Source organism: Aulonocara stuartgranti (genome assembly GCF_965226115.1).
Source record: "Aulonocara stuartgranti genome assembly, chromosome: 12".
NCBI lineage: Eukaryota > Metazoa > Chordata > Actinopteri > Cichliformes > Cichlidae > Aulonocara > Aulonocara stuartgranti.
Window position 1 is genome coordinate 33,820,933 of NC_138948.1, and position 25,559 is coordinate 33,846,491.

A 25,559-nucleotide genomic window follows, 5' to 3' on the forward strand; every position below is an offset into this window, starting at 1 on the left:
GCTGTGAATAACCCTTACGGTTCAGTGCAGGCAGATTTAGCTAAAATGTCAGTAACACATGCACCCAAAACAGATATAGGGGAAGATCATGTAGGCAGGGAAATATGGCCTGACCCCCCAAGCCCCCCAGGAGTATTTCCATTAATAAGTTCACCTAACCCCAGATATGGTCAGCCGACTGGACCTATGGGGCATAGAGACACCCAGCCCACAATTCTTGTGTTTAGACCATGGTCACATGAGGATCGCAAAAATGTTCTTAAAGATGTCCCGCCCCTGTATGATGGTTTTGACACATGGAAGAGAGCAGTTGAAGCAATTAGGACTCAGTGGTATTTAAACGGTCATGAAATGTACCAGGTACTCCAAGATCTTTTAGGTTTGAAGTTTGGCTCAGTGAAAGGCTCTTTCACTGGGGGGGCAATTAATAATCCTTTAGATTCTTTAGTGGTCGGCAACGGACCACAACCCCTGCGTGCAGGTGACCCTGATTTAGAAGGCCAACTACATAACTTCTATGAACGTGTGAAACTACAGCTGGCCCCCAAGCCAAACTACAATAAAATAGGAGAGGTGAAACAGAAAGAAAATGAAACTGCATCAGACTTTTTAGACCGCCTGCGCCCAGTTTTTAGGCAGCATTCAGGTTTAGATTATGCCGATGGCGATGCAACGCCATTCCAGCAGCAGTTAAAAAATGCATTTCTAAATGGCCTGCTCCCACCAATCAGAGCACATGTAGAAAAACATTGGGTCACAATGAACACTGGCAACCTGCCGGATGCCCTGTTACATGCTGAACACGCCACAAAAGTGCACAAACAGAAAAATAAGGCTGACGTCTTCACCATAGATTCAGAGACAGGTTTCCTTGCATTTTCGGGAGGCTATCAGAGGCAGAAAGGGAAGCAAGGTAATCGACAGCAAGGCCGCAGACACCGAAACAGAGACAGCAGATATGACAGAGACAATGCCTGTTTCAACTGTGGAAAACGAGGTCACTTTGAACGAGAGTGCAGGAGTAAGCCACAGACACATAATAGTAGGAGGAACAATGACAGGCAAAACAGTGGCGAATCTATGGAGAACAACGACATGTGACTAGACAGCACACAAGACATGAACATTGATGAGGGAGGGGAAGTTTTTAACATAGAACAATTGCTATTAGGGTCAGAATACAAACCAATGCAGCTAATTCATGTGAACGGGCAACCAATCCAAATGTTGTGTGACACCGGAGCATGTAAAACGGTTCTAAGGCAGCCGCCTAAAAACTTACAGTACTCAAAAGACACATTAGTTGTGAAGTCAGCCACAGGCCACACCACTGTACAACAACTAACTGCCCCGTTAGAACTAATGCATACCGAAAGTGGCCGCAGGTGCTTCATTAAATGCATCTATGACCCGTCATGCCCAGTAAACCTACTAGGAAGAGACGCTCTGACAGAACTCAAGATAGGCGTGGTACCGGAAGAGAATGGCATGATTGCTGAATGCATGCTAAATGACAACACACCAGAGCCAGATAGCATTAACACGGCACACAGCAGCAACGTGTGTCTCTCTCAAGGCTACGGTGTCCCACATTATTACTGGACTCTTGAGTTGCCCGAGCTCACAAAGCTACACAATGTGGCCCGCAAATATACACCCCCCACATCCTATTTCCAGAAACCCACTGACTATCACAACACGTTGAGATTTAAACAAACTCCAGGCCCAGACCCACTTTACGATCAGCAAGTGTGGAAGCTAGGACAACAGAGTTTGACTTTACAACACCTGTATGTCACAAAGTCGGGAAATGCAGTGTGCTCAGTAATCCAATCAGCAGCCGTGAAGGCTTTGAACCGCATGCCTAAGCCACACGTGTCTGTAGCGCATAACTATCATTCAAACTGGAAGGATTTAGGAAATGTGTTAGCCAGGGTTGAAGCAGACACTTATGAAAAAACGGAAGACACTCATGAAGGCTGGCTGCAAGGCCGCCGGACGGGGTGTTTCCGATACACACTGGGTTGGTTGGTCACAGTCAGGCCTGCTGTACACCTAACTGATGTCGCTGAAACACACGCACAACTGACTGAATGACACCAGGCAGCACTAGCTCAGCTGCCTGAAACTCTCTGGTCTACAGGCCCTGCTGATGTAGGCCTTATAAAAAATGCTGATGAAGTAAGAGTAAAACCTCTCTCAAAACACAGACCACTGATATCTCAATACCCACTCACTACTGAGGCTAGACATGGCATTCGCCCAGTGATAGCAGACATGGAGAAGGCAGGAATTTTAATAAAAACAAAGACAGCCACCTGTAACACTCCTATCTTTCCTGTTAAAAAAGCTACCGCGGGTGCATACCGTCTAGTACATGACCTGAGAGCTATAAACGAAGTGACTGAACAAATCCCACCTGTGGTTGCTAATCCACACACTATTTTAAATCAGGTCACACCGAACGAACAGTGGTTCTCAGTAATCGACCTTTCAAACGCCTTTTTCTCAGTTCCACTACATCCAGACTCACAGCCATTGTTTGGCTTCACCTTTGAGGGTCAGAGGTACACATACACTCGTTTGCCCCAGGGTTTTCAGAATAGCCCAACCCTCTATGCAGAAGCACTGAAGAAGTCAATGTCTAGCTGTAGGCTCCCACAGTTAGGTCAATACTTGCTGTATGTAGATGACATTTTAATAACCGGTCACACACAGCAGGCGTGCAAAGACAACACACTTGCTGTGCTACAGCATTTGGCTGAACAGGGCCACAAAGTCTCACAACACAAACTGCAGCTGTGGAGTGATAACGTTACATATCTCGGACACACACTCACAGGCCAGGGCAAAACACTGCTGGGAACCAGAAAGCTGGCAGTGCAAAACACACCCAAACCTAAAACAAAACAACAGATGATGAGTTTTTTAGGTTTGTGTAATTTCTGTAGAGCTTGGATTCCAGAGTATGCACTAACAGTTCAGCCACTCCAAGACATGATTTATGGCAAAAACCTTGCTTTGCGCGACACAATAACGTGGACGGTAGAGGCAGACACAGCATTTACTAACCTAAAGGTGGCTTTACAAACAAATGTAGTCCTGGCCCTGCCTGATTATGACAAGCCTTTCGTGCTGCATGTTGATGGGGGGGCCGGCTACATGAAGGCAGTTCTGACACAGGCTTTTGGTGACAAACAGCGCCCTCTAGCATTCTACTCGTGTAAGTTAGACGCTGTAGTTTCGGGCCTGCCGACTTGCGTCCAAAGCTGTGCAGCAGCCACAGAAGCAGTAAAGAAGTCAGCAGACATTGTCTTAGGGCACAAACTAGTTGTCAAGGTCCCGCATGCTGTCACATCTATACTGCTGCAAGCCAATCTCTCTTACCTGACTCATGCCAGACAGCTATCGTATGTAGGCATTTTACTATCACAGTCTCACATCACACTGGAAAAATGTGGCACACTGAATCCAGGGACTCTAGTGAGCACACCAGCTGATGGAGATGTGCACAACTGCCATGCAGAATTAGACAAAGACACCAAACCCCGCCCTGACATCCATGCTGAGCCACAAGCTGGTTTTACTGATGTCTTTGTGGACGGATCGGCCTCTAAAGACAACACAGGCCGAAATTGTGTAGGTTACGCAGTAACCACAGATAGTAGAATAATAGAAGCGAAAACACTTTCTTCTTCATATTCTGCACAGAGCGCTGAGCTGATAGCTGTTATTCGTGCATGTGAAATACACAAAGATAAACAAATAAACGTTTATACAGACAGCCAGTATGTTTTCTCTGCTGTGCATCATTTTGCAAAGCTCTGGCAAAACAGAGGAAAGATTACATCAACCGGTAAACCAGTCCAGCATGCCAGCCTCTTACAACGCCTGCTGACTGTAATAAATTTACCACAACAACTCGCATTGTGTAAATGTGCAGCACACAAAACTGATGGCTCTTTTATTACTACAGGCAACAATTTTGCTGACAGAGCAGCAAAACAGGCGGCACAAAAGACAAACATGACATTGATGGCAGTAAACACACATCAGATTCCACTGGATGTGTTGCAAAGTGAACAAAAAGCAGCAAGCACAGCAGAGCAGGCAAAATGGCTAAAACACGGTGCAGTTCTGACAAACGATTTAATGATGTGTTATGGCAAGCCAGTGTTGCCAAAATCGCTCCACAAGATGGCGGCATTAGTGACTCATGGCTGTACGCATTTGTCATCGGGGGGAATGACCTGTATTGTCAACTCTCATTTCTACACTGTAAATTTTGAAACTTCAGCAAAACAATTTGTCAGAACGTGCATGACGTGTCAAAAATATAATGCTCAGGGTAACCTGCGACCAAAAAGAGGCCGTTTTCCAACTCCGCCTCACCCTTTCCACACAATTCATATGGATTTTATTGAGCTAAGCGAATGTCAAGGGTCGAAATACGCCCTAGTGGTTATAGATGTGTTCTCAAAGTGGCCGGAAATCTATCCAGTGAAAAAGGCAGATGCAATTTCAGTAGCAAAATGCCTGTGCAATCACTTCATACCCACATATGGCATTCCAGCTTTGATACGATCAGACAACGGCACTCATTTTGTAAATGATGTCATCACTAAGGTCTCTGAAGCACTCGGTTTCAGCATAAAACACCACTGTGCTTATCACCCTCAGAGCGCAGGCCTTGTAGAGAGAACTAACGGCACTATAAAACAAAGGCTCAGGAAATGCATGGCAGAAACAGGAAGGCCGTGGCCTGAATGTTTGGGTTTAGTGAAAATGTGGATGCGCTTAACGCAAGGCTCCAATAAACTAACTCCATTTGAAATCATTCATGGCAGGCCGTTCCCACTGCCCATCACCAGTCAACCAATAGACAAAGCAATCAGAGAAAACACATTAGCAGAATGGATGTCTAAGCTGTTAGAAAACAAAGAGATCATTGTACATGATCAACAACCTGATGATGTTTCTCCAGTGTCTTGCAGACTAAAGCCCGGTGACTGGGTTCTGATCAAGGTGCTCCAAAGGAAAAACTGGAGCACACCCAGGTGGGAGGGGCCATACCAAGTCCTCCTCACTACACCGACCGCTTGCAAAATTGCGGAACGACCATCCTGGATCCATCAGAGTCACTGCAGGCGAGTCAGTGAAGCCATCTAAACACAGCTGACGGCAGGCTTGCCCACTTGTTGTGATCTCGCCCGGTGGAGGGGTCAGCTTTCCTGGCCGGGGGGTCTACTCGCGACAGGAGGGTGTGTCCCGTCGTCATGAGGTGGTGGCTCTTAACAACTGCAGCGGCCCTGACCATGGCCGGGCTCCTCACCTTTGCTTCTGTGAGGGACAACAAGTCATGCTATATGGAGAAAAGGCAGACACTGTATGACAAAGGAAAGTACACCAAGTTTCCCCATGGCTACGCCACTAACTTCTGGTGGCAGTTTATGAACACTACAGCTCACTTGAATAACAAAACTGACTGCTATGCATGTACCCATATGCCCCTATCCTCACAGACGTCTGGCCTGTGGCCGTACAGCATACCTGAAGATCGCAGTTGGTGCCTGTTGGGCCTGGCAACACATCCAGGCTACGGTACTCTTTGGTCCAAAGCCAACTACAGCATCCCAGCGAAAGCAACCTGGAGGTCATCATCACTCACAAATGTGAACTGTTCCGGACAGACCTACCTACTGACCTGGCCCCAAGTCTCAGACCCGCTGCCTGATGTAATTCTACTGAACAAACTGAACGCATCACAACTGCCAGTATGTGTGATGAACAATGGATCGCGGGCAGTGGGGGAGCTGCCTACTCACCTATGTAAGTACATATACACTTTCTGCCCACCAAGGAACGAGAGGAAGTGTATGGCCTGTTCAATCAACGCCACCTGTGCCAGTAACACGATGCTGATGAGCCTCAACTGTCGCTCCGACTACAGCTACCGAATGCCACTACAAACAAAGACTCAGTACCAGACAGGATGTGCACGGACGGCACCCAGCAGTAGAGGAACCAGAGTTTTGGCTGACTGGTACTTCCTATGTGGCAATAAGGCTTATCTGTCACTCCCTGAAGGTTGGGGGGGGGTCTGTGCGCCCTGGTGCAATTATCAGATCACGTCTTCTTCATGCAAAGTGTTGCACATCACCCAAGCAGCCGACAGAGACGTGAAGTGGACATCGCCTCACCCAATTCTTTCGGCATTACAGTGGACACTGGAGTGCCGGGAGAGTTTCGCATCTGGGGAGGAGGAGTGAAATTCTTACAGAGCTTGATCCCCGGCATTGGAGTTGCCGAGGTGCGGGATCATGTGGAAATCAACCGATATGCTCTGCTACGACACATCAACTTGACCAAGACCCTGGGAACCGCCTTAGCAGGAGAACAGCAGGCCATCAGAACGATGGTGCTGCAGAACAGACTGACACTAGACCTGCTAACAGCATCACAAGGAGGAGTTTGCAAGCTGATCGGGGAAACATGTTGCACTTTTATCCCTGATGGATACGAAAATGGAGGAGACATTTATGACGCTTTGCAGAATTTGACCGCTCTGCAAAAATATGTCACTGAACACACACCTGGAGCAGCTACAGCACAAGGCTGGCTGGACTGGCTGTTCAGCGGTTCATGGCTGGCTGCTGTAGCAAAGCCATTTTTCCTTCTAGGTCTCATCATGATAGCACTGCTCATATTAGTGTTGTGTGTGTTGCCATGCCTAAGAGTAATGATTTCAAAGATGATAACAACTACAATGACTGCTTATGTTGCCGTGCCTGAAGAAGACCAGCATCCCGTTGCAATTCTGTTAGAGGAGAACTTGTAATAACTGCTAATGAATGACGTGGTGATTAAAAATGACTTGTCAAGTGATCACGCACTGATTAAAACATTTTCATCCTTTTATTTTTTGAAGTTTTCAGTTTTAAACATAAAGTTTTTCATTTTAAATATAAAGTTTTCATCCTTTTATTTTTTGAAGTTCTCATTCTTTTATTTTTTGAAGTTTTCATTTTAAATATGAAGTTTTCATCATTTTACATATAAAGTTTTCAATTTAAGGTTTGCATCTTTTTAAATATAAGGTTTTCATCCTTGTATTTTTTGAAGTTTTCATTTTACATATTAGGTTTTCATCATTTTTAAATACAAAGTTTTCATTTTAGTTTTCATCCTTTTATTTTTTGTAGTTTTCGTTTTAAAATATAAGGTTTTTATCCTTTATTTTTTGTAGTTTTAGTTTTATTATTTTTTCTTGTTTATTCCACTTGTTATTTCATTTACTATGATTTTCATTTACTATGTTTTTCTTTTTATTATTTTCTTTTGTTTTATTCTTTAGATCAAATGACTTCCATTTCTGCTATGCTGACATTTTGAAAATTAAAAAATTGCTTAAGATACTTAATAAATAACCTTCACAGACAATTGTTGTATACATTTAAAATAAGTTAAAACAGGAGGGAATGTTACAGGAAAAATGATTCTATGTTTCTTTACCTTCTTTTAAATGTACAAAGATGCCTTTTGTCTGCCCTCTGCCTATGGTTAGATTAGTTTAGAATTATCTTTTTAGACTTTCCCAGCAAACACATCTTGTTTCTGGGACATATTGTTTTAGATTGTTTTATCTTCCCTAGCTCTCTGCTGACGAGACTAGCACCATATATGGAGTTGTTTTATTTTATCTGTTTATTATTTGTTATCCTGTTCTCACTGTCTCTGTGCTCTGTGCCTATAAAAATTACCAAGCCACTGTGCATGGTGTGAGTTGTTCTTCGCAGCTCACCCGTGTACACGTTTGATAAAGAAAGTAACTTTGTCTCATTGTGTCTTTATTTCTCCTGGGTTTTTTACAGAGTTTTCCCCCAACAGGGGGAAAGTCACAGCAGTTAAAGGTAATGATATTTGGATCACTATCATTCTATCCCCTGACTAAGTCATTGAAAACTACTGAAAGGCATATTTAAATAACTCCTTAATGCTACCGTATTTTCCACACTATAAGGCGCGCTTAAAATCCTTTAGTTTTCTCAAAAATTGACAGTGCACCTTATAATTTGGCTACTGTTGTCGGGAGCCTCGCAGAGTAATCTGGGTCCAAAACTGAGGATGAATGCTAACTTTTAGCACTCGATAAAAGTTAACGTGAGGGTTCCCGATGGTTAGAGACAAATGCAAACATATGGCAGGATGCTGTAAACAGACCAAACTTCAGTCAGGAGAACAACTGAGATAATCCATCCACAATACGAGGTTAGTCATTAATATACTGCAACAGCAAGGGAATAGAGCAGCTGCGAGAGAATTCAACATTAATGAATCAAACTTCTGAAGTGGGGGAAGCAAGAAGAATGAATTAAGTAAAGTTTGACCTTTCTGACTGTTTTGTTTCGCTTAATGCGCCTTATAATCTGGTGCGCCTTATGGTCCGAAAAATACGGTACATTCAGCTAACTGTCTTTAATGTACTACCAAAATGTTGCAAGATATCCTATAAGATCAGCTGGTTTCCAATAACAAATGGCAGAGACTGGGATGGCTCAGGTGACTGTGGAGAGGATATAAAGCCATATTTTACATAGGTTTAGTGATAAAATGTATTTTGTTTTGCTTTATTGAAAGTTGGCTCATTTTATTCTGTAATATAAAATATTAATTGGAAATGATCTATTTTCTTGTTACCAGCAACATTGTTCACAACAGTTGCCTTTTGTTCAGATGGACCCGCTAGACTCCTGGCACCAGCTTTGGGGAGTCTTCACAGGGTCACATCTTGACCACTGAGCTGATGAGCAAGCTACACATTATCAGATCGAGAGCTGGCTGAGAACTCCTCAAAGAGAGGGAAACAGAACTATGATAACTATGATAACTTGAGTGTGCAGCGTTTCCGTGAGCAGTTTTCCTGCATCTTGACTCATGTGTGTGGAGTGTTCATAGCATCAGCATCATGTTTCTGTTTATTTGTTTTGTTGGGTTAAAAATAATTAAATAAACTTGTGATCATACATATGGATCACCATGGCACATAACATCAGCCATATGATTTATTTATGCAGATGAAAAAGTGAGTGTGAATGTGTCTGACATCACAGTGTCTTTGTGCGCTGTGTAAAAGTAATTGCCTCTGATTGTGAGAGCGGTGATTCTGCAGGTCACCAGCTATTGTAAAGAAGAAAAAAAAAAGAGTGCAAAAGAGAAAGAATTTATATTGTAGATGAAAAAAAAATCATAGGAAAAAGGTTTTGTGTTGATCAGCCAAAAACAACTACAATTTCATTTTCTGCTTTTAAGAAAGGACTGTTCACAAAAACAGAGAGAGAGATGTGTGTTGATTAAGCAGTGATGATAATAATAAAAATGTCTTAGTTTGTCACTTTCAGGTGCAAAGCAGACCTGAATCAATTTTCCACATGCAGCGGTCAGAAGAAAGTTATAGTTTAACATCATCGGAAACATTCAGGCCAAGTTTCTGGCTAATTTATTTACAGCACCATGTGTCTCTCAACCTAACAAGCGAGCTCTCACTCCTCCCTGAAGACAAGGAATGCAGCTCCAAAGAGCAATAACATGGCAGATAAAGAGACAGCAGCAAAGTCCTGAGCAAAGAGTCCCAGCAAGCAGCAGCAGTGTGGACAAACAGCATCGGAGAAGAAGAGCAAACCCATCATCCTGCCTGATCGGATGAATGGCACTGTGTTTACAACAAGCTGCAAATTCACTATGCATGTGAAGAAAACTTTTGAGGAGAACTGAGGAGACTGTTGGAGTTTGACATTTGCCACCTTTGGAGTAAAATGGCAAGAAGAGACAGTGGAACACAGGACAAAGCTGAAGGAGAACTGCCGGCTGTTGGACTGTTGAAGTGGGAGAGGACAACAGAGTGAGAGGACAACAGAGTGAGAAGACTAGGTGAGAATACATAGGAATTATTTAATGTGGGAAATCAAAATTTGGGTTACCTGGGGAAAAGAAAACTGACTGCTTAAGTTGGAAAATTGTGAAGGGGTCTGAAACACTGCAAAAATAGAAACATATACAAAATCACACACACAAGCAGAACATGCATTAACCCTACTAACACTTCCAAACACAAGAGAACTCATGAAGATTAGACAACATCTTAAGCATGTGAGTCTGTTTATCATCTTGTCCAAGTCACCTCGTGTGATGCAAAGACCAGTGGACTCATAGCACATTAGTTAAGAAATGATCAAATAATAGCAGAGAAATGTGTAGGAAAGGCAGCTTTAAGAACATGCTCTGCTGGATATGCAGCTCCACAGACATTGATTAAACCTGCCTAATAACACAAACACACATGCAATGAAGATCAGCTTGTTATCTTTCATCAGTGTTAAAATAGTGTCAATTTAGCAGACACTTGTTATCAAATGCTGAATTTATCCAACGCAAAAAATTGACTCTCTAGGTTGCAGGACAACAGTTTAACTTTTGTGGGGAAAAAAGATTCTGGTTTGACCAACCAGTGATCAGATAATAAATTTAGTTGTTAATATAGTAAATTGGGAGAAGCTTCCTGCTTGATTGATGCAGCACAAGTTTACTACTAAATTTACTGTATGAGGGAAATTGTCTTTTGTGATACTATTTTGAACATGCTTTTCTGTTGTCCTGTCATCCTAGTGGGTTAATAGCTGATATGCAAATTAGTTGATCGTTCTTAGATTAATGAAAGGTGACTGAATTCTAGCACGAGTGAATGGGATGTGTTGGAGTTTGTTGTGTGTTGAGTGGAGACTCTAAAACACTGAGTTTCCTGTTTTGATGTGCGAGTGAATCCTGTACCTAGATACATAACTCTGAATACGTCAGAACAAACTTCTTTTGTGAAGTGCATGACAGCATGTCACATGTTTTATGATGAAGGGAAAAAGGAAAACTGAATAAAATGGGTGTGTGGCCTAAATGAGTGAAGAGCACAGACCTGGGCATTAAACTCATAGCTAATAAGACATTAGGGTTATGTTGTGTGTTGTGCAGCTGGTGGTTGGTTTGGAGTGAATCTAGCTGATGATTTTTCTTTTGTTGTGAAGTTGAGCCTGCCAATTAGTATGATGGTATGATAAACCATGCTATATATAACAGATTATAAAAATAAAAAAAACAAACAAGATACAAACAAAGTTAGCAAAAAGCAATTTTAAAAAGATGTGTTTTTAGCTGTTTTTTAAAAGTAATCAATGAATCAGCGGATCGTAAGTCCTGAGGAAGGGAATTCCACAGTCTGGCGGCCACAGTAGCAAAAGCTCTATCACCCCTAGTTTTCAGTCTCGTATACTGAATGACAAGTAGGCCCTGACTACTCGACCTCAGAGACCTACTAGGGGCATAGGGCTTTAAAAGTTCAATAATATATGGTGGTGCTTGTTGTTGAAGAGCCTTAAAAGTTAAAACCAAAATCTTAAAATGGACTCTAAATTCGACAGGAAGCCAATGTAACTGCATAAGCAACGGTGTTATATGTGAATATTTAGAAGCTTTCGTCAAAAGTCTTGCTGCAGCATTCTGAACGATCTGCAGACGCTCCAAAGAACCTTTGTTTAAACAAATAAACAGGGAATTGCAATAGTCCAGTCGTGATGAGATAAAAGCATGAATAACAATCTCCAGTTCGGTATAGGATATTATAGAGCTCAACAAAGGTGCAGATGAATTTATGTGTGTTTCCTTTTACAGGAGCAGAAAGATGACAGCCATATTCGAGGTTGCGTGATGATTTAACCTTTTAAATGCCACTTTCTGTGTCTGTGCATCTACCAGGGGTGTTATTCACTACCTTGTGTTGCTCATAGAGATCACTGTGAGAAAGTGTGTACACACCTGCGCAGCGCTAACATTTGCATTTCTTTTCTACAGCATGACAGTTCTTCATGTGAATTGATGATGCGATTTATACCAGGACAACTGGTTGATGTTTTTTCCTACTACAGGATTTCTGGGTTTATGTGTGAAGAAAACTGTATTTACAGGTTATGAGTGGTGATGCTGTTACACTGTGTTTTTGGGAAAATGTGAAGGTTACTTTGATGATGTGAATAACCTTCTTTCCACAGCTATGGATGGCTAACTTTATGGTCTTTTTATGGCACCTCTGGAACCTGTCGACCTGCGTCTGACCTGTGTCTGACCACCGTCTGACCACAGTCAATGTGTATTGCTAATGTTTGTTTTTCTAAGAATGCATGTAGAAGATTCAGCAGAAGTGGACAAGTGACATGAGAAAAACAAATACGAGATGCAGTGTTTATGGAATAGTTGAATATGGGCTCATTAGCTGGCCACTTTTGAGCCCATAGTAATATATGAGTGGAGTGACTTCGCTTAAGGGAAGTCACCGATTACATTAATGTTGACTGAGTACATGGGATGATCCATGTCTGAGGCAAATTATGGTAATAATTGTAGTTTACTGATTTGAGAAAACCTGCACATGACACTTGTCTTGCTGATGTTGAATGCTTATTACTTTTATGATACAATTGTTTACAAGTGTGAAGTTTGATTTCATTTCCAGATTTTGTTTTCCAGGCCATGCAAGGACTCCATGAGAGACGTCTTTCTCGCCCTAGCAGCACCTGTCCACTCCTCCTTTTCAGTTCGCCTCAGCATAAGCTCATCATATTCTGTGATATGATTTACTCTGAGGTGTTTGGCAAGGTTAGTGGTGTTGCCACAACCCCTCGCTTTTTTGCCACATGTATCGCAAACCACGTCTCGGCTGTTTGTGGATGTAAAATACCTCCGCACATGACTCCATTTACGCTCAGCCATTGTTGTGAGTGCGCACACCAAGGGGCTGCGACACATTTATACAGCCGTATTTCGCACATGACTATGAAAGGCGGAAGAGGAAGTAGTTCCTTCGAATGCAGACAATGTTATAGTTTCCTTCCACTATGTTCCTGTTAATTATAAACTACAAATTTACCCTAAATTACTAAAATATCGATATTTTAATGTAAGAATTGATTCTAGAACATAAATGACTGGTATCGGAGGAATCGATATTTTAGTATCGATCCACACATTACTAGTAGCCTACAGTAGCCTACAGCTCTGTGGAGAGAAGGCACCATAGACATCCTGTCACGGTCCCCATGTCTCTCTGGCTGGCTCACGCTGGCTACAGGTTTTGTTGTTGTTGTTCTTTTTTGTTTTTGTTTTCTTTGTCTCTCCTCCTCTCTGCCTGGGTGGAGCTCGTTACGGGCTCTCGCTCTTGGCCCAGGCACCTGTGTGATTGTCTCCACCTGCTGCTGATCTGGCTGATTTCCCCAGCTGCTATTTAAGGCAGTGGCACAGAGCAACTAACCACTGGAACGTTGAGCCTCCTGAGTTCGTGCTCTCGGCATTATCAAAAGAATCCCCTGTGTGTATTTTGCTGTGGAACTAACGTTGAAATTCTGTGTGTAGATATCCCTCTCCTGGACCAAATCACGGGACCTGCCCGGGTGTGGCAGCGTGTGTGGAGTTTTGGAGCAAGTACAGCTGAAGAGGAGTGCGTGTGTGCAGAGGAGCTGTGGAGGTGACTGTGGGGAAGAGGAAGCGTGTCTGGATTCCCCCCCACCCCCTTCTCTCCCTGGACCCCCCCCATCCCAACTCACTGTACATATATATAGCACTGAGGTGATCCCTGTTGTAAATAAATAATCTCCTTTTGTTCTCAAAGAAAGAGCTGTCTGTGCGTGAGTCTGTCCAGTAGCCATGACACATCCTATGGGAGGCACTGTTAGGTTGTTTAGCCTGTGATATGATACATTGCTAAACTAACCCAAAAACAGTAGTCTAGTCTAAGTATCAAATTACAATTAAAAGAAACATAAAGAATACAAGGATTATGACTGAGCAGAAGTGTTACTTAGGCTATCGATAATAATTTCTTATAGGTTACTCTACAATAGACTGCAAATAGCCTGAATGATTAGAAAACCGACAATGTCATTATAATTGTATATCTTTATATAGCCTATGTAGCCCTGGCTATATAAGTAGCTCATTATTTCAATTTGTTCATTAATATTGATAGTTAATTGCAAATGTTTAATGTGTTCAAGAATGTATACAAATGCCTGCAAAGTATGTGATGTGTGTCAGTTAAATGCACAACCTTCTTATTTGTATTTTGAGGTTTATGTCATTATTTTTGATATGGTATTGATATGTACTACAGCTCCAGTGAACCCTGAAGTAGTCTCAGATAGAGGGGTGGGAGTAAGTGGGGAGCCATGTGCACTCTGCAGGAAGCGAGAGAGACGAGAGCTGAACAGTGTCGAGTGAACGCAGAGTTCATAGAAGGGCGACCGACGTATTTTCGGGTTGACGGATAGTTAACTGGAGTCGAGAACTGTTGTACCCTACTGTGAGAGGAGGAGACGGACGTCTTGCTGGCGTGTCAGAGAGGTCCCTTCTGCTGGTGTGCTGAAGTTATGTGTTCACGTGGGAGCACGTGGAAAGGACGACTGTGAGTGCTGCTGCCGCGGCCTGCTGGTAGCCGTGAACCAGTTTCCCCGCTATCCCCTTGAACTGCCTGGAGGTGTGAGTACTGTTGTTTGCACGTGCTTTTATTTTTACTGCTTGGCAACAAGTGAAGCGACCATATTGTTTTAGGTCCCAACGCACCCGAGCCACGACTCAGGCCTGCAACGAGGGGTTTGCTAGCAGAAAGACTGTAGCACTTGAGGTGTGTGTGTGTGTTTGGTGTGAGTGCGTGTGGGCCCACAATATTATTTGATTATTTTGTTTCTGTTGAGGTAGATACCTTACCATTGTTTAACAAACTTTGTTGATTTTACTTATTTTCTTTTGTGTTGTTAATTAAGCATTCACTAAAGTGGAGTTAACTTTATAATTAACCTGCTTGTGTGTAATTTATTTTGATATAGTGTAGTTTTATTGCATATTTAATACCATAAGCATTAAAAAGGGAGTATCAATAGGAAAGTAACAACAGGAACCCAGGGCCCCTCTCAATAGAACGTGGGACGGGTGTTACACCTATAAATAGAGAAGTAACCTCTCAAGTTCACAATGACATATATACCTGAATTTGCATAATTTCATGAATAATGTTAAAAGTAGGTCCGTTGCAGGCCTACAGTATAAACTTGTTAAGTGACTTACATATAATTCGTGTATTTTTAAAAACAACTGACTAAAACTATAGTTTTTACAATATTTGCATGTCAAATTAACATAATTGTTTTGTTATGAGTATTAAAGTATTTCACTGTTTTTGTTCCCAATATTTGTAGTTTTAACAAATAAATTTGATTATAATCACACATTGATGTTGTAAATATAACAAAAACATTCTGTTTAATAGTTTACAAAAGTTCACTGTGATTGAAACAGAAAAATTGTGTTTTGGGGTTTACTATACATTTATGTAGGGATTTTACATGGTTTTTATATCAATTTTTACAGTGTACTATTTCTGTGTGAGGACTGTGGTGTGAAGGATAATCTGTATTGTTACAGTGTTGCTATAGCAACTCAGATATAATGACTCAGTGGAAGATGATCATGATAACAACCTTGAGAATCTGTGGAAGTCTGTGCAACCATGGATTCTTTGGTGGGGGTGGCTTAATTTTCACCCCAGTCTCAGAAAATAATGTGTCTGAAAAACATGTGAAATATGTCCTTCATTAATTAGCTCTGTCACTTGTTATTTCTTTAGAGGACAGATATGGAAGCAAGAAGCTACAGGACACCCTGAAGTAAAACTGAAGGCCACAATAAAGACCTAATATAGACCATAACAAACTTGAACAATAAAAGGGACAAACTGAATATTAACACAGACCTCTTCCTGTCCTTACACGGCCATCTAAATGGGCTCTGAAAAAACAACAAGAACATTTATTTCATCACTAGTGAAACATCCTTTTGGATATGTGTCAGGAATAGACCAATTTTGATCACAAATTTCATTCTCCCAATTTTATTTCCAGTTTAGGCTAAGAGCAATGATGTATGGTTTGCAGACAGTGGCACTGACAAAAAGAGAGGAGGCCGAGCTTGAGGTGGCAGAGTTAGTGATGTCGAAGTTTTCATTGGAAGTGATCAGAATGGACAAGAATAGAAATGAGTGCATCAGAATGTATGTTTATGCCACAGGCATCACAGATTTGTGAATTTCTGATGCTAAGCCAGACAGCATCTCTTGAGATGTGTGAATACCATAACAGAGGTGAAACAATCTTTTCACCAAGTAATCAACAGATGAAGGAGGATATCTAACGCTTTATACTCTTTTGTAATTAAAAGCAGCCGTTATACAAATTTCCAGAATAAAAGAACAACATTCAGTACTCATAAAAGAAGCAACAATACATTTGAAGGTGTAACATAAACCCTGTAAGACTTGCTATGATCACTTTAATACTACTTTAATATAGAAATACTGTGTTAACAGTGAGTTATGAAGTAATGAAGACATATTTCATTGAAGGAAATGATGCAATGTAATTAATTAGTCCTTTTTACATGATATAGGAACAGAATCTACAGAGACTGCATAGAGCACAGTGCTCTAAGGCAGATATAAGTGATGATGTGATATTTCACCTGCTACAATTTTATGTTTATGTAGACTATATGGTTAGAAATAAACAGTTTAAGATAGGCGCAAATGTGCATAAAAAAAGAGTGTGAGAAAGCCCGGCGGGCACAGGCTGAAGTTCTGGTTAAAGCAAAATAAAAGTAAATATTTTCTGAAAATGAAAAATGAGAAATGCCATCAAAGAGTGCTCCATCAAAATACAGCTGGGTTCTTTTTGTTTTTATTTTGTGCACATTGCACTGAAAATACAATCAAGATTTACTCTCAATGTATTCTTGAATTAATATTACTTTTGCTCCATGGTTCATCACGCACGTACAGTGTTGGGGAGTAACGGAATACATGTACCGCTGTTACGTATTTAGAATACAAAATATGAGTAACTGTATTCCGTTACAGTTACCGTTTAAAAAGGTGGTATTCAGAATACAGTTACTTTGTTGAAATAAATGGATTACACTGCGGTACTTTCCTGTTTCATATTGTGGCGGGTCAGGACTGTTTGGGTTTTGTTTGACAGCTACGTTCTGTTGTTCCAGGCGGCAGCGTTACGGTTGCCATGGTTACAGGGCGACGCCCTCTCTCTCTCTCGCTACTGTGTTTCCTGGGTGAGAGAGCACCTTTTTGTTGTTGTTGTTGTGCTAAGCTAACAGGCAGAATGCTACAAGCATAGCTCTAAAGAATGTAGCCTTATGGGCAGTGTAGTCCGTGTTGCAGGGAGAATGGACTGCCATACCCGTTATGTGTCTGTGAGCAAGAGGTGGGAGAAAAAAGGATAATGGAAAGGTACGAGCAGTCATCGAGAAAAAACGGGAGCTGGAAGCATGTAAATATAATAATAACCACTGCAGCCAAGAAGAGTGCCTGAGGAGCCCAGTTGTAAGTAAGCTATTAAGACTCGACTGTACAATGTGTTCGTGTTTTCCTCCGAAAACAATAAGTTCCGTTGGAGCAGCCTTTCAACGCCTCTCTCTGTCTCTCCCAAGAAAAGTTGACCCACACAACAAAGTAAAGCTATTTTTCGGCCGTATTAGTCAGAGGTCCCTTTACTAAGGTTCGGAGCCGCGGACCTTCAGTAATGGTAAATCACACAGCAATAGTACATTCACGTAGTTGTAAAAAGCATGATAATATATTAAGTAATCCAAAGTATTCAGAATACGTTACTGTCATTGAGTAACGTAACGGAATACGTTACAGAATACATTTTGGGGCATGTATTCTGTAATCTGTAATGGAATACATTTTAAAAGTAACCTTCCCAACACTGCGCATGCATGTGTACACACAACTTTAACAATTACTGCCTCCTGTTTGTTTCCAATTGGATCCCACAGAGCCTTCACTGACAGAACAGAAGAGACTTGTATCAGAAAGAGCACTAAAAACCAATAGGCTTGTTTTTTAGTTATTTAATTATATATTAAGGTATTTTTTCTGAATTAACAATTTAAGAACATAAGCCTATCTTAAGATAATTTTGAATTTCCTAAAAAAATGAATTGTTACCCACAGATTCTATTAAAAATGAGGAAATCAAATTAAACACATATTTCTTTAGTCAAGCAAAAACTGTCAACCGGCTGAAAAACTTTACCAGTAGTAGTTCACGGTCGGTTTCATGAAAGAAAAAGAGCATTGAAAGTGAACTGAAAGAGATTTTTCTTTTTAATCGTTGGTTTCATTTAGCTAGACATCAGTCATTCGTAGAGTCATGCAGTATGGTGCAAATGACAAATGAGTCCAATGACAGAAAAATAGTTTCAATTTAAATTTCTAAATGTAAAAAGATACCTGATGTATTCAACTTTCAGTTGCCCTTGTTTACGTTTTTCAATAGTGTCCTTGAACCTTTTTTCACAAATTATCAAGTTAGGAACTTGGATTAGCTCTTGTTTTTTGCGTGTATGTGTGGCTGGATGAATTAAAACAATAAATTGCACTAAAGCTCCACTAAACTGGAACAATTTACCTTTTCATATTAGAGCCATAATGTGGTGATACCTTGTCTTCATGCTTTCCGATTGGCTGCTACAGTATGTAGTGATTTTTAAATGTACTGTGAATTATTGACAAACTGAATAATCGAACTTTGCCTCATTCCAACATAAGAAACATGTTAACACAATTTATCTGTCAGATGAGTACAAGCAAATCCAAACCACTGAAGCTATTCGTAAAATTAATCTTCAAGAAGTACTCATGTAACTGCGATTTGCATCACATTCACATCTCAAATTTGTTCTGTCTCAACATTAAGGGGTACTTCTATTCAGGAAGCAACACAGCTGGAAGTGTTCTCAGTGTGAAAGAAACACTTTTTAAATCAGAGCATAGCAACAGGTCTGTTAAACTTCTGGGATATTGATCTGGTGAGTTAAGTAGAGGATGTGCAGGTAGCCCAACTCCTGGGATGGTACATTAACATGTGACACAATACAAAATTCCAGCAAATACATTATCAGTAGGTTTGCTGTATCTCTCAGCACCATCTTAAGTGCTTGGAGGAGATTCTAGGAGACAGCCAGCTACTCCTGGAGACCTGGACAAGGCTTTAGAAGGTCCTTAACACATCGGCAGGACTGGAATGTTGCCTGACATAAATCCAACAGAGCACCTCTTGGACATTTAGTTTCGCTCTATCTGGCACCGTCAAGTAGCTCAGTGATGCCCTGGTTCAAATATGCAAGCAGATCCTCTTTGACACCATCTGTCATCTCATTATGATAATGCTCCAACGTTTTCAGGCATGTATACAAGCACACATACAAACTACTGAGTAAAATTTCAGTAGCATGAACAAGCCCAATGTTTCATTTTTTCACTCTGAATTTCTGTCTTTCTCTGAATTCAGCCCTCTGTAGGTTGATAATTTTAATTTCCATCAAACAGTGTGACATCCCTTCATCCCTAAGACATTACCCAGCCCATATCAGTATAGATATCCAGCATGAGTTTTTCCATTTGAACTTGTGTGGTGTTATTCTAGGAATTCTCTTTAGGTCTTTACTAGGCATTTGTTGATGTTGTGCAAGCAATATACCCTGCCTGTTTCACATATCGATCAAAGACATCCTGTAAATATCAGTGGTGAAAGTTTGAGGATAGAAATTTTGTCCAACAGGCTGATGTGCTGATGAGTTGGTGACTGGGAATGTCTGCTGCAGCTGACTGAAGATACGATGGAAACTGTTTGCTGTGAAACTGGGTGTTGTTGTTTTGCCTTGAAACAGCCCTTGAGTGCAGCAGTCATTGATTTATTATATTGGTTTATGTCTTTGTGTCTGTCAGTCAACAAAGATGACTAATAGGATTTTGGGAATGTTGTTTTTGGCTTATGTATTCTGAAATCAGGAACAGAACTTTGATGTTTTTGTGATTTATCAAACACACAAAACATGCTCCCTCTGTTCAGTTCTTTCCTGATCATACTGAAGATGCAGTGTGTGGATTTGTATTAGCACTAAGAAGCAATATAATATCAGATGACTAAAAAATTAGATTTTGGCTAATACAGTAAATGTGCAAAGCATGAAATACGTCTCAGTCAGCTCTCACAGTTACAGGCTTTGTTAGGCACTGTAATGACGACTGATGACTGTTAGATTTGTATTGTTTATTGTCATTTATGCTTAGAAATATTTAACCATATATGCTTAGAGGTGTATAATCGATTGTGTAGTGATAGGATGTGTGATCCTTAATAGTCTGCAAAGGCTTTGTGTGCATTCCAGAGTGTTCTGGCATTCACACCTACATCCTGGGAGCATGGGAGAGGTCGTACCTTGTCTTATTGTTTTATGGTAGGATAAACGTAGCTATGTCAGTTTTAGGCTAAGAGCCTTTTGTTTAGATGGACCGCTAGACTCCTGGCACCAGCTTTGGGGAGTCTTCACAGGGTCACATCTTGACCCCACACACGCACACGCACACACATACTTACACAACGCACAGGCAAAGTACTCTTTGTTTGTATGTAAACGTCATATGTTAATGAACCTATGTATATTCATGTAACCTCAATAAAAGAGTAGTGTTACGGGGTCAAGCGAAGGGACGGCATTTGTCCAGTTCTCTCCTGTGCACGAGAAACATAAAGAAATTTGCCTACTCGTGTCTTGCTTTGCTGTGTAATTAAATTGTCCTTAACGTTCCAGCAAATAGATTTATGCTACAAACCTATCAATGACATTCTGCAGTTTGCATCTTTTGTTGCAATTATCTGAATTAAGAGGATAATTATGGGCTTCATGCAGCTTCCTTGTCAGGGTTCCTGGGTCGGTGACCCAGTGTTTTCAGTTTTGTCACATTTAGGTTATGTTGCCACATCAATGTTCTCACTTCCTGTTTTTTTCCCCGTGTCAGCTTGTCTCTTGTCTCTCATTAGTCAGATTATGTTCAGCCCTGTACTCACCTGTTTCCAATCATTGCCATCATTCAACCTGTGTATTTAAGTTCCTCGGTTTCACCAGTTCTTTGTCGTGTCATTGATGTTCGTGTGATGTTGTCCTTCCCGTGTGTTCTCTCAGTTCAGTCAGCCATTCAGTGATCCAGCCAGTCAGTGTTCGTTCACCCTCTGTTCATCCACCCCTTATAATAAACCTTCACCAGTCTTCACCTACCTGCGAGTCCTGCGTTTGGGTTCCTTCATGGGGTGGCTGTAGCTCAGGTGGCAGAGCAGGTCAGCCACTAATCAGAAGGTCGGTGGTTCGATCCCAGGCTGCCTCCTGGCTGCATGCCAAATATCCTTGGGCAAGATACTAACCCCGTGTTTGCCTACTGGTGGTGGTCAGAGGGCCCGGTGGCGCCTGTGTCCGGCAGCCTCGCCTCTGTCAGTGCGCCCCAGGGCAGCTGTGGCTACAATGTAGCTTGCCATCGCCAGTGTGTGAATGTGTGTGTGGATGGGTGAATGACTGAATGTAGTGTAAAGCGCTTTGGGGTCCTATGGACTAGAAAAGCGCTATACAAATGCAGGCCATTTACCATTTCTTCCTCGCCTCCACACAACGACAGAATGACACGACCTGTGCCACGAAGACACGATTGGAACCCAGCGGACTCGGACCTCTACGAGCGGCAGGAGGCAGCACTTTCCCGTTGGGCAGAGGAGCTCAGGGGAAAACAGCGGCTCTTCACGGAGAGAGAGCACGTCTTCGAGGGGACTCGCCTGGCTCTGGGCGGGCCTCGGAGATGCCGCGTTCCCCCACCTGCTGCCTCACCTGCACCGGAGCATTTGCTGCGGAGAGTGGACGTTTCACGCCGGGCTTCGGCCGCTCCCTCTCTCGCCGCTCCGCTCCTCGCTCACACACCCGCCGCCTCATTCGCTGGACCTCCACCTTTGCCACGGCACAGCGGCTACGCCTCCCACCTTGGCTCAACGGAGGCTACCGCGCCAGAGGCTCAGCTGTTTACCCCGGCCGCTTCCTCTTCCCGGAGAAAGCGGCGCACACGCCGCCATAATGTGGACCATTTTCAGCAACACCCTTCATCTGATTACTCCCTTAAAACGCACAGTACACTTCTGATTCATGGGGAGTGGACTGGACTGGGAAGACTTTTTCTGCTCTGCTCCCTCTGAGCTGGGATTCATTAAGGACAATCCCCGCACTTCAACACCTCCGGAGACTATTCAACTAAAGACTGTAAATGGTGATGGCAGAAAGGCCAGAGCAATCTCCGATAAATCTGTTACAGTCCGTGTGTATGCAAACCCTAGGCCTGCTCACTCTAGGACCGTTTTATCTGAGTCTGCTCCTTGGTCCACCTGTCAGCCTGTTCCGGTTTCATCAGCTCCGGCCACTGTTAAAAATACTCATGCACCCAAACCTGTCAGTATCACTCACCCAGTCATTATCTCCACTCCCGTCAGTCAGCCTATACCCACACCAGTGCCAGCTCCCAGGAGGAGGGCAGCTGCGACCCAGTCTACCTCCACACCCGTTCCTGTTTCTCAGGTGGGGGTGACTGGTGTCCAGCCACCTCCCGCGCCTATCCCAGCGCCCAGGCTGAGGGTGGCCAGGATCCGACCTGACCCCCCTAGAGGCTCGGCTGAGGCTCTCCAGTAAGCGCCCTCACACTCCGGAGGCACGGAAGAGCTAACCTGTCCACCTGCTAATTCGCCAGCCCGTCCATCTCCTCACTCAGCTTTCCATGCCCTAGCACTATCTCTAGTTAGGCTAGCTGACCTGTCCCCTGCTCAGGCACCAGCCTTACTAGCCCAAGCTACAGCTTTATCCCCCTCACTAGCTCAGTCTTTAGCTCAGCCATTAGCCGTACCAACCTCAGCTCAGCCATATCCTCACCGACCTCTGTTTATCCATTAGTCTCCTCAGTCCAGTCAGTTCACTCACCTGCTGTTCAGCCTTTACTCCAGTCCCCTGTAGTCCAGTCTCCTGCCCTCCAGTCCCCTGTAGTCCAGTCTCCTCCTGCCCTCCAGTCCCCTGTAGTCCAGTCTCCTCCTGTCCTCCAGTCGCCTGTAGTTCAGTCTCCGCCTGTCCTCCAGTCTACTCTAGTTCAGTCTCCGCCTGTCCTCCAGTCTACTCTAGTTCAGTCTCCTGTCCTCCAGTCCCCTCCAGTTCAGTCTCCCGTCCAGTCAGTCCAGTCGCCTCCCGTCCAGTCAGTCCAGTCGCCTCCCGTCCGGCCGCCTGTAGCTCAGTCACCCATTCTCCCGCCGTCTGTAGTCCAGTCTTCTGTAGTCCAGTTACTCATTCACCATCCTGTTCAGTTCCCTGACCTGCAGCCACAGCATCCAGAGCCAGCTGCGAGCTCTCCCGCTCCTCAGCCAGGGGTTTCCGCGCCCGCTGGCCCGGCCCGCTGGCCCTGCCTGTCTCCAGTCAGAGGTTTCCGCACCCGCTGTCTCTACAGCTGTTGCTCCGTCACCCCCGGCTCCCATGCCGTCGCCTGGTCCAGCCTCAGCTTAAGCTTCTGCTTCGCCTGGTCCAGCCTCAGCTTAAGCTTCAGCTTCGCCTGGTCCAGCTTCGGCTTCGCCTGGTCCACCGGAACCGCTCAGTGACCGCCGCCGCCTTCCTCGCGGCCGCCCACCTGAACTGTCTCTATGTGGACTCCGTCCCTCCGTCCAGGGCCCCCTCCGCTCGCCCTGTTCTGGTCTTTTTCTCTTTTGGCCGTCGGGTGCCGGCCTTTGAAGGGGGGGGGGTACTGTCAGGGTTCCTGGGTCGGTGACCCAGTGTTTTCAGTTTTGTCACATTTAGGTTATGTTGCCACATCAATGTTCTCACTTCCTGTTTTGTTTTCCCCGTGTCAGCTTGTCTCTTGTGTCATTAGTCAGATTATGTTCAGCCCTGTACTCACCTGTTTCCAATCATTGCCATCATTCAACCTGTGTATTTAAGTTCCTCGGTTTCACCAGTTCTTTGTCGTGTCATTGATGTTCGTGTGATGTTGTCCTTCTCGTGTGTTCTCGCAGTTCAGTCAGCCATTCAGTGATCCAGCCAGTCAGTGTCCATTTACCCTCTGTTCATCCACTCCTTATAATAAACCTTCACCAGTCTTCACCTACCTGCGAGTCCTGCGTTTGGGTTCCTTCTTCCTCGCCTCCACACAACGCCTGACATTCCTTTGGCTCTCTTTCTTTTTATAAAGATAACATAACTTAATTAAAGTCGATGAATGCCAGCACCTGCAGTAATGCTGTGAAATCATTATTGCTGACACTTGAACATCCTGTCTGTTTGTGTGAGGACTAAGAAAAGTGAGCATGGCATCCAGGGAATGTGATTGGAGGTCATATATTGTTATCACTTGTATGAGTTATTCAATCTTACTTGTTATGTGTCCTCTGTGAATATTTTCTAAAGTAAGCAGAGTAAGGAAAATTATGTTTTCACAGTTTGTTCTTTTTTCCCTTTTTTTTTTTTTTAAATCAGGTAAAATGTCACCACATTTCTTGGTAATAAAAAAGAGATATTAAGGATTAGAAAGTGTGACGGTATTTTCATGTAAAGTTTTTGCTTCAGTGAACTAAAAAGATGACAGTATTGTTTACAGGATTCTGGTTTTCAAGGACAACATCACTTTTTCCAGAGAGTGCACGACAGATTTGATGCGACTTCTCTGACTGCTGCATCCTGTTATCACAGCAGCACAGCTGTTTAAGCTTTTCGCCACTGACACCTGTATCTCCAGACCATTGCTCATATAGAGTTGTTATAAAGTGGGCCGTGCACGGCAGCTACTGAAAGCCTTCTCTATTTCAGAATCTACCATTTAGACCGAGACTTCCTGTGGCACACAGTCCCCTTCCTACTGGGTGAAAGTGGAAGACATGAAAACTCCGTGATTTTCTGAAACAGTTAGGGACTGCAAATGTTACTCAAACAGGAGTAAACTTTATTTGTCGCCTCCACCAGAGACAGAGGGTGGATGTAATTGTAGGCAAATTGCTTTGACCATGTGAGCAGGTGTTAGATGACACAAAACCAATCCTGGACAACCACTGACCTGACTCTATGCAGGATTCTGTATTGAATTAATTGTAGATAGGTCATTTTAAAGGTTTTTAAGCATTTCTGAGGCCAGAAGTTGACTGATAGATTTCACAATAGAAGGGATATTGATTCATCTATTTTTGAGTGTTCTGTATCTTTTAGACAGTAATGTGGGGGTTTTGAAATTAAGGAATTGCACCACACCTGTTTGTAGTTTGACTTGATTTTGCTTAAATGCCTTTTTTTAAACTCTTTTATTAAACTATTGATAGTATAAAAATCTATTCTGGTTAATCTCATATTCTAATATTCTTCTGCCAAATGGATAAAAGTCTATTACTTTGAATATACGTTCCAAGTATTTAATTCCTTAACAACCCTAATCTGCGACGTTTGTCATATTATTGTGTTGTAAGATGTCAGGGTTGTTCCAGATGGGTAAACGTTTTGATGCATGTACTCATTTTTTTGTGTGTGATGACAACTAAAGACAATTTCTGAATGATGTATAGTAT

The 25,559-nt window shown here is 42.8% G+C and overlaps 1 protein-coding gene across 1 annotated transcript in view; it reads right to left on the reverse strand.

Annotated features, from left to right (window-relative positions):
• The window catches only part of npffr1l2 (neuropeptide FF receptor 1 like 2), a 107,534-nt gene that overhangs the window by 18,605 nt on the left and 63,370 nt on the right, over positions 1-25,559 (reverse strand). The gene's annotated exons all lie outside the window — the stretch shown is intronic.